The sequence below is a fragment of the Rhipicephalus microplus genome, unplaced genomic scaffold, assembly GCF_043290135.1.
Source record: "Rhipicephalus microplus isolate Deutch F79 unplaced genomic scaffold, USDA_Rmic scaffold_88, whole genome shotgun sequence".
Taxonomy (NCBI): Eukaryota; Metazoa; Arthropoda; class Arachnida; order Ixodida; family Ixodidae; genus Rhipicephalus; species Rhipicephalus microplus.
This window is the reverse complement of record NW_027464660.1, coordinates 687,890-700,647: the sequence shown is the minus strand read 5'-3', so window position 1 is coordinate 700,647 and position 12,758 is coordinate 687,890.

Genomic DNA, 12,758 nt, shown 5'->3' with positions numbered 1-12,758 from the left:
GTTAACTGCCGAACGTGCTAGCCGATTGCGCCAAGGAGACATGCATGCTCTACTCTCACCACCGTCAGAACATTTCTTCAGAGCTATCAGCCAAAAGAAAAAAGCGCCGCACCACCTTCGGGTGGGCTCGAACCTCCAACCTTTCGGTTAACAGCCAATCGCGCTAGCCAATTGTGCCACGGAGACAGTCGTGCACCACTCTCACCACCGTCAGAACATTTCTTCAGAGCTATCAGCCCAAAGAAAAAAAAGCGCTGCACCACCACCGAGTGGGCTCGAACCTCCAACCTTTCGGTTAACAGCTGATCGCGCTAGCCGATTGTGCCATGGAGACAGTCGTGCTCCACTCCCACCACCATCAGAACATATCTTCAAAGCTATCAGCGCAAAAAAAAAAGCAACACACCACTCCCGGGAGGGCTTGAACCTCGAACCTGTCGGTTAACAGCCGATCTCGCTAGCCAATTGCGCCACGGAGACAGTCCTGCTCCACTCTCACCACCATCACAACATATCTTCAAAGCTATCAGCCCAAAGAAAAAAAAGCGCCGCACCACCACCGAGTGGGCTCGAACCTCCAACCTTTCGGTTAACAGCCGATCGCGCCAGCCAATTGCGCCACGGAGACAGTCGTGCTCCACTCTCCCCCCCGTCACAACATTTCTTCAGAGCTATCAGCCCAAAGAAAAAAAAGAGCCGCACCACCACCGAGTGGGCTCGAACCTTCAACCTTTCGGTTAACAGCCGATCGAGCTAGCCGATTGCGCCACGGAGACAGTCGTGCTCCACTCCCACCACCATCAGAACATATATTCAAAGCTATCAGCGCAAAAAAAGCAACACACCACTCCCGGGAGAGCTCGAACCTCCAGCCTTTTGGTTAACAGCGGATCGCGCTAGCCAATTGCGCCACGGAGACAGTCCTGCTCCACTCTAACCACCGTCAGAACATTTCTTCAGAGCTATCAGCCCAGAGAAAAAGAAGCGCCGCACCACCTTCGGGTGGGCTCGAACCTCCAACCTTTCGGTTAACAGCCAATCGCGCTAGCCAATTGTGCCACGGAGACAGTCGTGCTCCACTCTCACCACCGTCAGAACATTTCTTCAGAGCTATCAGCCCAAAGAAAAAAAAGCAACACACCACTCCCGGGAGAGCTCGAACCTCCAGCCTTTTGGTTAACAGCGGATCGCGCTAGCCAATTGCGCCACGGAGACAGTCCTGCTCCACTCTCAACACCGTCAGAACATTTCTTCAGAGCTATCAGCCCAGAGAAAAAGAAGCGCCGCACCACCTTCGGGTGGGCTCGAACCTCCAACCTTTCGGTTAACAGCCAATCGCGCTAGCCAATTGTGCCACGGAGACAGTCGTGCTCCACTCTCACCACCGTCAGAACATTTCTTCAGAGCTATCAGCCCAAAGAAAAAAAAGCAACACACCACTCCCGGGAGGGCTTGAACCTCGAACCTTTCGGTTAACAGCCGATCTCGCTAGCCAATTGCGCCACGGAGACAGTCCTGCTCCACTCTCACCACCATCAGAACATATCTTCAAAGGTATCAGCCCAAAGAAAAAAAAGCGCCGCACCACCACCGAGTGGGCTCGAACCTCCAACCTTTCGGTTGTCTGCCGAACGTGCTAGCCAATTGCGCCAAGGAGACAGTCGTGCTCCACTCTCACCACCGTCAGAACATTTCTTCAGAGCTATGAGCCAAAAGAAAAAAAGCGCCGCACCACCATCGGGTGGGCTCGAACCTCCAACCTTTCGGTTAACAGCCAATAGCGCTAGCCAATTGTGCCACAGAGACAGTCGTGCTCCACTCTCACCACCGTCAGAACATTTCTTCAGAGCTAACAGCCCAAAGAAAAAAAAGCGCCGCACCACCACCAGTTGGGCTCGAACCTCCAAACTTTCGGTTAACAGCCGATCGCGCTAGCCAATTGCGCCAGGGAGACAGTCCTGCTCCACTCTCACCACCATCAGAACATATCTTTAAAGCTATCAGCCCAAAGAAAAAAAAAGCAACATACCATTACTGGGTGGGCTCGACCCTCCAACCTTTCAGTTAACAGCCCATCGCGCTAGCCAATTGCGCCACGGAGAGAGTCGTGCTCCACTCTCACCACCATCAGAACGTATCTTCAAAGCTATCAGCGCAAAGAAAAAAGCAACGCACCACTCCCGGTAGGGCTCGAACCTCCAACCTTTCGGTTAACAGCCGATCGCGCTAGCCAATTGCGCCAAGGAGACAGTCATGCTCCACTCTCACCACCGTCAGAACAATTCTTCAGAGCTATCAGCCCAAAGGAAATAAAGCGCCGCACCACCACCGGGTGGGCTCAAACCTCCCACCTTTTGGTTAACACCCGATCACGCTAGCCAATTGTGCAACGGAGAGAGTCGTGCTCCACTCTCACCACCAACAGAACATATCTTCAAAGCTATCAGCGCAAAGAAAAAAGCAACACACCACTCCCGGGAGGGCTTGAACCTCGAACCTTTCCGTTAACAGCCGATCTCGCTAGCCAATTCCGCCACGGAGACAGTCCTGCTCCACTCTCACCAACATCAGAACATATCTTAAAGGCTATCAGCCCAAAGAAAAAAAAGCGCCGCACCACCACCGAGTGGGCTCGAACCTCCAACCTTTCGGTTAACAGCCGATCGCGCCAGCCAATTGCGCCACGGAGACAGTCGTGGTCCACCCTCCTCCCCGTCAGAACATTTCTTCAGAGCTATCAGCCCAAAGAAAAAGAAGCGCCGCACAACCACCGGGTGGGCTTGAACCTCCAACTATTCGGTTAACAGCCGATCGCGCTATCCAATTGCGCCACGGAGATAGTCGTGCTCCACTTCCACCACCATCAGAACATATCTTCAAAGCTATCAGCGCAAAAAAAAGCAACACACCACTCCCGGGAGAGCTCGAACCTCCAGCCTTTCGGTTAACAGCCGATCGCGCTAGCCAATTGTGCCACGGAGACAGTCCCGCTCCACTCTCACCATCGTCAGAACATTTCTTCAGAGCTATCAGCCCAAAGAAAAAAAAGAGCCGCACCACCATCGGGTAGGCTCGAACCTCCAACCTTTCAGTTAACAGCCCATCGCGGTAGCCAATTGCGCCACGGAGACAGTCGTGCTCCACTCTCACCACCGTCAGAACATTTCTTCAGAGCTATAAGCCCAAAGGAAAAAAAGTGCCGCACCACCACCGGGTGGGTTCGAGCGTCCAACCTTTCGGTTAATAGCCCATTGCGCTAGCCAATTACGCCACGGAGACAGTCGTGCTCCACTCTCACCACCAACAGAACATATCTTCAAAGCTATCAGCGCAAAGAAAAAAGCAACACACCACTCCCGGGAGGGCTCGAACCTCCAACCTTTAGGTTAACAGCCGATCGCGCTAGCCAATTGCGCCAAGGAGACAGTCGTGCTCCACTCTCACCACCGTCAGAACAATTCTCCAGAGCTATCAGCCCAAAGAAATAAAAGCGCCGCACCACCACCGGGTGGGCTCGAACCTCCAACCTTTTGGTTAACACCCGATCGCGCTAGCCGATTGCGCAACGGAGAAAGTCGTGCTCCACTCTCACCACCAACAGAACATTTCTTCAGAGCTATCAGCGCAAAGAAAAAAGCAACACACCACTCCCGGGAGGGCTTGAACCTCGAACCTTTCGGTTAACAGCCGATCTCGCTAGCCAATTGCGCCACGGAGACAGTCCTGCTCCACTCTCACCACCATCAGAACATATCTTCAAAGGTATCAGCCCAAAGAAAAAAAAGCGCCGCACCACCACCGAGTGGGCTCGAACCTCCAACCTTTCGGTTATCTGCCGAACGTGCTAGCCAATTGCGCCAAGGAGACAGTCGTGTTCCACTCTCACCACCATCAGAACATTTCTTCAGAGCTATGAGCCAAAAGAAAAAAAGCGCCGCACCACCATCGGGTGGGCTCGAACCTCCAACCTTTTGGTTAACAGCCAATCGCGCTAGCCAATTGTGCCACGGAGACAGTCGTGCTCCACTCTCACCACCGTCAGAACATTTCTTCAGAGCTAACAGCCCAAAGAAAAAAAAGCGCCGCACCACCACCAGGTGGGCTCGAACCTCCAAACTTTCGGTTAACAGCCGATCGCGCTAGCCAATTGCGCCATGGAGACAGTCCTGCTCCACTCTCACCACCATCAGAACATATCTTTAAAGCTATCAGCCCAAAGAAAAAAAAGCAACATACCATTACTGGGTGGGCTCGAACCTCCAACCTTTCAGTTAACAGCCCATCGCGCTAGCCAATTGCGCCACGGAGAGAGTCGTGCTCCACTCTCACCACCATCAGAACATATCTTCAAAGCTATCAGCGCAAAGAAAAAAGCAACGCACCACTCCCGGTAGGGCTCGAACCTCCAACCTTTCGGTTAACAGCCGATCGCGCTAGCCAATTGCGCCAAGGAGACAGTCATGCTCCACTCTCACCAGCGTCAAAACAATTCTTCAGAGCTATCAGCCCAAAGAAAAAAAAGCGCCGCACCACCACCGGGTGGGCTCAAACCTCCAACCATTTGGTTAACACCCGATCGCGCTAGCCAATTGTGCAACGGAGAGAGTCGTGCTCCACTCTCACCACCAACAGAACATATCTTCAAAGCTATCAGCGCAAAGAAAAAAGCAACACACCACTCCCGGGAGGGCTTGAACCTCGAACCTTTCGGTTAACAGCCGATCTCGCTAGCCAATTCCGCCACAGAGACAGTCCTGCTCCACTCTCACCAACATCAGAACATATCTTAAAGGCTATCAGCCCAAAGAAAAAAAAAGCGCCGCACCACCACCGAGTGGGCTCGAACCTCCAACCTTTCGGTTAACAGCCGATCGCGCCAGCCAATTGCGCCACGGAGACAGTCGTGCTCCACTCTCACCACCATCAGAACATATCTTCAAAGCTATAAGGGCAAAGAAAAAAAGCAACACACCACTCCAGGGAGGGCTCGAACCTCCAACCTTTCGGTTAACAGCCGAACGCGCAAGCCAATTGCGCCACGCAGACATTCGTGCTCCACTCCCACCACCTTCAGAACATATCTTCAAAGCTATCAGCGCAAAGAAAAAAGCAACACACCACTCCCGGAAGAGCTCGAACCTCCAACCTTTCAGTTAACAGCCCATAGCGCTAGCCAATTGTCCCACGGAGACAGTCGTGCTCCACTCTCACCACCATCACAACATATCTTCAAAGCTATCAGCCCAAAGGAAAAAAAGCACCGCACCACCACTGGGTGGGCTTGAACCTCCAACTATTCGGTTAACAGCCGATCGCGCTAGCCAATTGCGCCACGGAGATAGTCGTGCTCAACTTCCACCAGCATCAGAACATATCTTCAAAGCTATCAGCGCAAAAAAAGCAACACACCACTCCCGGGAGAGCTCGAACCTCCAACCTTTCGGTTAACTGCCGAACGTGCTAGCCGATTGCGCCAAGGAGACATGCATGCTCCACTCTCACCACCGTCAGAACATTTCTTCAGAGCTATCAGCCAAAAGAAAAAAGCGCCGCACCACCTTCGGGTGGGCTCGAACCTCCAACCTTTCGGTTAACAGCCAATCGCGCTAGCCAATTGTGCCACGGAGACAGTCGTGCACCACTCTCACCACCGTCAGAACATTTCTTCAGAGCTATCAGCCCAAAGAAAAAAAAGCGCTGCACCACCACCGAGTGGGCTCGAACCTCCAACCTTTCGGTTAACAGCTGATCGCGCTAGCCGATTGTGCCATGGAGACAGTCGTGCTCCACTCCCACCACCATCAGAACATATCTTCAAAGCTATCAGCGCAAAGAAAAAAGCAACACACCACTCCCGGGAGGGCTTGAACCTCGAACCTGTCGGTTAACAGCCGATCTCGCTAGCCAATTGCGCCACGGAGACAGTCCTGCTCCACTCTCACCACCATCACAACATATCTTCAAAGCTATCAGCCCAAAGAAAAAAAAGCGCCGCACCACCACCGAGTGGGCTCGAACCTCCAACCTTTCGGTTAACAGCCGATCGCGCCAGCCAATTGCGCCACGGAGACAGTCGTGCTCCACTCTCCCCCCCGTCACAACATTTCTTCAGAGCTATCAGCCCAAAGAAAAAAAAGAACCGCACCACCACCGAGTGGGCTCGAACCTTCAACCTTTCGATTAACAGCCGATCGAGCTAGCCGATTGCGCCACGGAGACAGTCGTGCTCCACTCCCACCACCATCAGAACATATATTCAAAGCTATCAGCGCAAAAAAAAGCAACACACCACTCCCGGGAGAGCTCGAACCTCCAGCCTTTTGGTTAACAGCGGATCGCGCTAGCCAATTGCGCCACGGAGACAGTCCTGCTCCACTCTAACCACCGTCAGAACATTTCTTCAGAGCTATCAGCCCAGAGAAAAAGAAGCGCCGCACCACCTTCGGGTGGGCTCGAACCTCCAACCTTTCGGTTAACAGCCAATCGCGCTAGCCAATTGTGCCACGGAGACAGTCGTGCTCCACTCTCACCACCGTCAGAACATTTCTTCAGAGCTATCAGCCCAAAGAAAAAAAAGCAACACACCACTCCCGGGAGGGCTTGAACCTCGAACCTTTCGGTTAACAGCCGATCTCGCTAGCCATTTGCGCCACGGAGACAGTCCTGCTCCACTCTCACCACCATCAGAACATATCTTCAAAGGTATCAGCCCAAAGAAAAAAAAGCGCCGCACCACCACCGAGTGGGCTCGAACCTCCAACCTTTCGGTTGTCAGCCGAACGTGCTAGCCAATTGCGCCAAGGAGACAGTCGTGCTCCACTCTCACCACCGTCAGAACATTTCTTCAGAGCTATGAGCCAAAAGAAAAAAAGCGCCGCACCACCATCGGGTGGGCTCGAACCTCCAACCTTTCGGTTAACAGCCAATCGCGCTAGCCAATTGTGCCACGGAGACAGTCGTGCTCCACTCTCACCACCGTCAGAACATTTCTTCAGAGCTAACAGCCCAAAGAAAAAAAAGCGTCGCACCACCACCAGGTGGGCTCGAACCTCCAAACTTTCGGTTAACAGCCGATCGCGCTAGCCAATTGCGCCATGGAGACAGTCCTGCTCCACTCTCACTACCATCAGAACATATCTTTAAAGCTATCAGCCCAAAGAAAAAAAAAGCAACATACCATTACTGGGTGGGCTCGAACCTCCAACCTTTCAGTTAACAGCCCATCGCGCTAGCCAATTGCGCCACGGAGAGAGTCGTGCTCCACTCTCACCACCATCAGAACATATCTTCAAAGCTATCAGCGCAAAGAAAAAAGCAACGCACCACCACCGAGTGGGCTCGAACCTCCAACCTTTCGGTTATCTGCCGAACGTGCTAGCCAATTGCGCCAAGGAGACAGTCGTGCTCCACTCTCACCACCGTCAGAACATTTCTTCAGAGCTATGAGCCAAAAGAAAAAAAGCGCCGCACCACCATCGGGTGGGCTCGAACCTCCAACCTTTTGGTTAACAGCCAATCGCGCTAGCCAATTGTGCCACGGAGACAGTCGTGCTCCACTCTCACCACCGTCAGAACATTTCTTCAGAGCTAACAGCCCAAAGAAAAAAAAGCGCCGCACCACCACCAGGTGGGCTCGAACCTCCAAACTTTCGGTTAACAGCCGATCGCGCTAGCCAATTGCGCCATGGAGACAGTCCTGCTCCACTCTCACCACCATCAGAACATATCTTTAAAGCTATCAGCCCAAAGAAAAAAAAGCAACATACCATTACTGGGTGGGCTCGAACCTCCAACCTTTCAGTTAACAGCCCATCGCGCTAGCCAATTGCGCCACGGAGAGAGTCGTGCTCCACTCTCACCACCATCAGAACATATCTTCAAAGCTATCAGCGCAAAGAAAAAAGCAACGCACCGTTCCCGGTAGGGCTCGAACCTCCAACCTTTCGGTTAACAGCCGCTCGCGCTAGCCAATTGCGCCAAGGAGACAGTCATGCTCCACTCTCACCACCGTCAAAACAATTCTTCAGAGCTATCAGCCCAAAGAAAAAAAAGCGCCGCACCACCACCGGGTGGGCTCAAACCTCCAACCATTTGGTTTAACACCCGATCGCGCTAGCCAATTGTGCAACGGAGAGAGTCGTGCTCCACTCTCACCACCAACAGAACATATCTTCAAAGCTATCAGCGCAAAGAAAAAAGCAACACACCACTCCCGGGAGGGCTTGAACCTCGAACCTTTCGGTTAACAGCCGATCTCGCTAGCCAATTCCGCCACGGAGACAGTCCTGCTCCACTCTCACCAACATCAGAACATATCTTAAAGGCTATCAGCCCAAAGAAAAAAAAAGCGCCGCACCACCACCGAGTGGGCTCGAACCTCCAACCTTTCGGTTAACAGCCGATCGCGCCAGCCAATTGCGCCACGGAGACAGTCGTGCTCCACTCTCACCACCATCAGAACATATCTTCAAAGCTATAAGGGCAAAGAAAAAAAGCAACACACCACTCCCGGAAGAGCTCGAACCTCCAACCTTTCAGTTAACAGCCCATAGCGCTAGCCAATTGTCCCACGGAGAGAGTCGTGCTCCACTCTCACCACCATCACAACATATCTTCAAAGCTATCAGCCCAAAGGAAAAAAAGCACCGCACCACCACCGGGTGGGCTTGAACCTCCAACTATTCGGTTAACAGCCGATCGCGCTAGCCAATTGCGCCACGGAGATAGTCGTGCTCAACTTCCACCACCATCAGAACATATCTTCAAAGCTATCAGCGCAAAAAAAAGCAACACACCACTCCCGGGAGAGCTCGAACCTCCAACCTTTCGGTTAACTGCCGAACGTGCTAGCCGATTGCGCCAAGGAGACATGCATGCTCTACTCTCACCACCGTCAGAACATTTCTTCAGAGCTATCAGCCAAAAGAAAAAAGCGCCGCACCACCTTCGGGTGGGCTCGAACCTCCAACCTTTCGGTTAACAGCCAATCGCGCTAGCCAATTGTGCCACGGAGACAGTCGTGCACCACTCTCACCACCGTCAGAACATTTCTTCAGAGCTATCAGCCCAAAGAAAAAAAAGCGCTGCACCACCACCGAGTGGGCTCGAACCTCCAACCTTTCGGTTAACAGCTGATCGCGCTAGCCGATTGTGCCATGGAGACAGTCGTGCTCCACTCCCACCACCATCAGAACATATCTTCAAAGCTATCAGCGCAAAGAAAAAAGCAACACACCACTCCGGGGAGGGCTTGAACCTCGAACCTGTCGGTTAACAGCCGATCTCGCTAGCCAATTGCGCCACGGAGACAGTCCTGCTCCACTCTCACCACCATCACAACATATCTTCAAAGCTATCAGCCCAAAGAAAAAAAAGCGCCGCACCACCACCGAGTGGGCTCGAACCTCCAACCTTTCGGTTAACAGCCGATCGCGCCAGCCAATTGCGCCACGGAGACAGTCGTGCTCCACTCTCCCCCCCGTCACAACATTTCTTCAGAGCTATCAGCCCAAAGAAAAAAAAGAGCCGCACCACCACCGAGTGGGCTCGAACCTTCAACCTTTCGGTTAACAGCCGATCGAGCTAGCCGATTGCGCCACGGAGACAGTCGTGCTCCACTCCCACCACCATCAGAACATATATTCAAAGCTATCAGCGCAAAAAAAGCAACACACCACTCCCGGGAGAGCTCGAACCTCCAGCCTTTTGGTTAACAGCGGATCGCGCTAGCCAATTGCGCCACGGAGAAAGTCCTGCTCCACTCTAACCACCGTCAGAACATTTCTTCAGAGGTATCAGCCCAGAGAAAAAGAAGCGCCGCACCACCTTCGGGTGGGCTCGAACCTCCAACCTTTCGGTTAACAGCCAATCGCGCTAGCCAATTGTGCCACGGAGACAGTCGTGCTCCACTCTCACCACCGTCAGAACATTTCTTCAGAGCTATCAGCCCAAAGAAAAAAAAGCAACACACCACTCCCGGGAGGGCTTGAACCTCGAACCTTTCGGTTAACAGCCGATCTCGCTAGCCATTTGCGCCACGGAGACAGTCCTGCTCCACTCTCACCACCATCAGAACATATCTTCAAAGGTATCAGCCCAAAGAAAAAAAAGCGCCGCACCACCACCGAGTGGGCTCGAACCTCCAACCTTTCGGTTGTCTGCCGAACGTGCTAGCCAATTGCGCCAAGGAGACAGTCGTGCTCCACTCTCACCACCGTCAGAACATTTCTTCAGAGCTATGAGCCAAAAGAAAAAAAGCGCCGCACCACCATCGGGTGGGCTCGAACCTCCAACCTTTCGGGTAACAGCCAATCGCGCTAGCCAATTGTGCCACGGAGACAGTCGTGCTCCACTCTCACCACCGTCAGAACATTTCTTCAGAGCTAACAGCCCAAAGAAAAAAAAGCGTCGCACCACCACCAGGTGGGCTCGAACCTCCAAACTTTCGGTTAACAGCCGATCGCGCTAGCCAATTGCGCCATGGAGACAGTCCTGCTCCACTCTCACTACCATCAGAACATATCTTTAAAGCTATCAGCCCAAAGAAAAAAAAAGCAACATACCATTACTGGGTGGGCTCGAACCTCCAACCTTTCAGTTAACAGCCCATCGCGCTAGCCACTTGCGCAACGGAGAGAGTCGTGCTCCACTCTCACCACCATCAGAACATATCTTCAAAGCTATCAGCGCAAAAAAAAAGCAACACACCACTCCCGGGAGAGCTCGAACCTCCAACCTTTCAGTTAACAGCCCATAGCGCTAGCCAATTGCGCCACGGAGACAGTCGTGCTCCACTCTCACCACCATCACAACATATCTTCAAAGCTATCAGCCCAAAGGAAAAAAAGCACCGCACCACCACCGGGTGGGCTTGAACCTCCAACTATTCGGTTAACAGCCGATCGCGCTAGCCAATTGCGCCACGGAGATAGTCGTGCTCCACTTCCACCACCATCAGAACATATCTTCAAAGCTATCAGCGCAAAAAAAAAGCAACACACCACTCCCGGGAGAGCTCGAACCTCCAACCTTTCGGTTAACTGCCGAACGTGCTAGCCGATTGCGCCAAGGAGACAGTCATGCTCCACTCTCACCACCGTCAGAACATTTCTTCAGAGCTATCAGCCAAAAGAAAAAAGCGCCGCACCACCTTCGGGTGGGCTCGAACCTCCAACCTTTCGGTTAACAGCCAATCGCGCTAGCCAATTGTGCCACGGAGACAGTCGTGCTCCACTCTCACCACCGTCAGAACATTGCTTCAGAGCTATCAGCCCAAAGAAAAAAAAGCGCTGCACCACCACCGAGTGGGCTCGAACCTCCAACCTTTCGGTTAACAGCCGATCGCGCTAGCCGATTGTGCCATGGAGACAGTCGTTCTCCACTCCCACCACCATCAGAACATATCTTCAAAGCTATCAGCGCAAAGAAAAAAGCAACACACCACTCCCGGGAGGGCTTGAACCTCGAACCTGTCGGTTAACAGCCGATCTCGCTAGCCAATTGCGCCACGGAGACAGTCCTGCTCCAGTCTCACCACCATCACAACATATCTTCAAAGCTATCAGCCCAAAGAAAAAAAAGCGCTGCACCACCACCGAGTGGGCTCGAACCTCCAACCTTTCGGTTAACAGCCGATCGCGCCAGCCAATTGCGCCACGGAGACAGTCGTGCTCCACTCTCCCCCCCGTCACAACATTTCTTCAGAGCTATCAGCCCAAAGAAAAAAAAGCGCCGCACCACCACCGAGTGGGCTCGAACCTTCAACCTTTCGGTTAACAGCCGATCGAGCTAGCCGATTGCGCCACGGAGACAGTCGTGCTCCACTCCCACCACCATCAGAACATATATTCAAAGCTATCAGTGCAAAAAAAAGCAACACACCACTCCCGGGAGAGCTCGAACCTCCAGCCTTTTGGTTAACAGCGGATCGCGCTAGCCAATTGCGCCACGGAGACAGTCCTGCTCCACTCTCACCACCGTCAGAACATTTCTTCAGAGCTATCTGCGCAAAGAAAAAAGCAACACACCACTCCCGGGAGAGCTCGAACCTCCAACCTTTCGGTTAACAGCCGATCTCGCTAGCCAATTGCGCCACGGAGACAGTCCTGCTCCACTCTCACCACCATCACAACATATCTTCAAAGCTATCAGCCCAAGGAAAAAAAAGCGCCGCACCACCACCGAGTGGGCTCGAACCTCCAACCTTTCGGTTAACAGCCGATCGCGCCAGCCAATTGCGCCACGGAGACAGTCGTGCTCCACTCTCCCCCCCGTCACAACATTTCTTCAGAGCTATCAGCCCAAAGAAAAAAAAGAGCCGCACCACCACCGAGTGGGCTCGAACCTTCAACCTTTCGGTTAACAGCCGATCGCGCTAGCCGATTGTGCCATGGAGACAGTCGTTCTCCACTCCCACCACCATCAGAACATATCTTCAAAGCTATCAGCGCAAAGAAAAAAGCAACACACCACTCCCGGGAGGGCTTGAACCTCGAACCTGTCGGTTAACAGCCGATCTCGCTAGCCAATTGCGCCACGGAGACAGTCCTGCTCCAGTCTCACCACCATCACAACATATCTTCAAAGCTATCAGCCCAAAGAAAAAAAAGCGCTGCACCACCACCGAGTGGGCTCGAACCTCCAACCTTTCGGTTAACAGCCGATCGCGCCAGCCAATTGCGCCACGGAGACAGTCGTGCTCCACTCTCCCCCCTGTCACAACATTTCTTCAGAGTTATCAGCCCAAAGAAAAAAAAGCG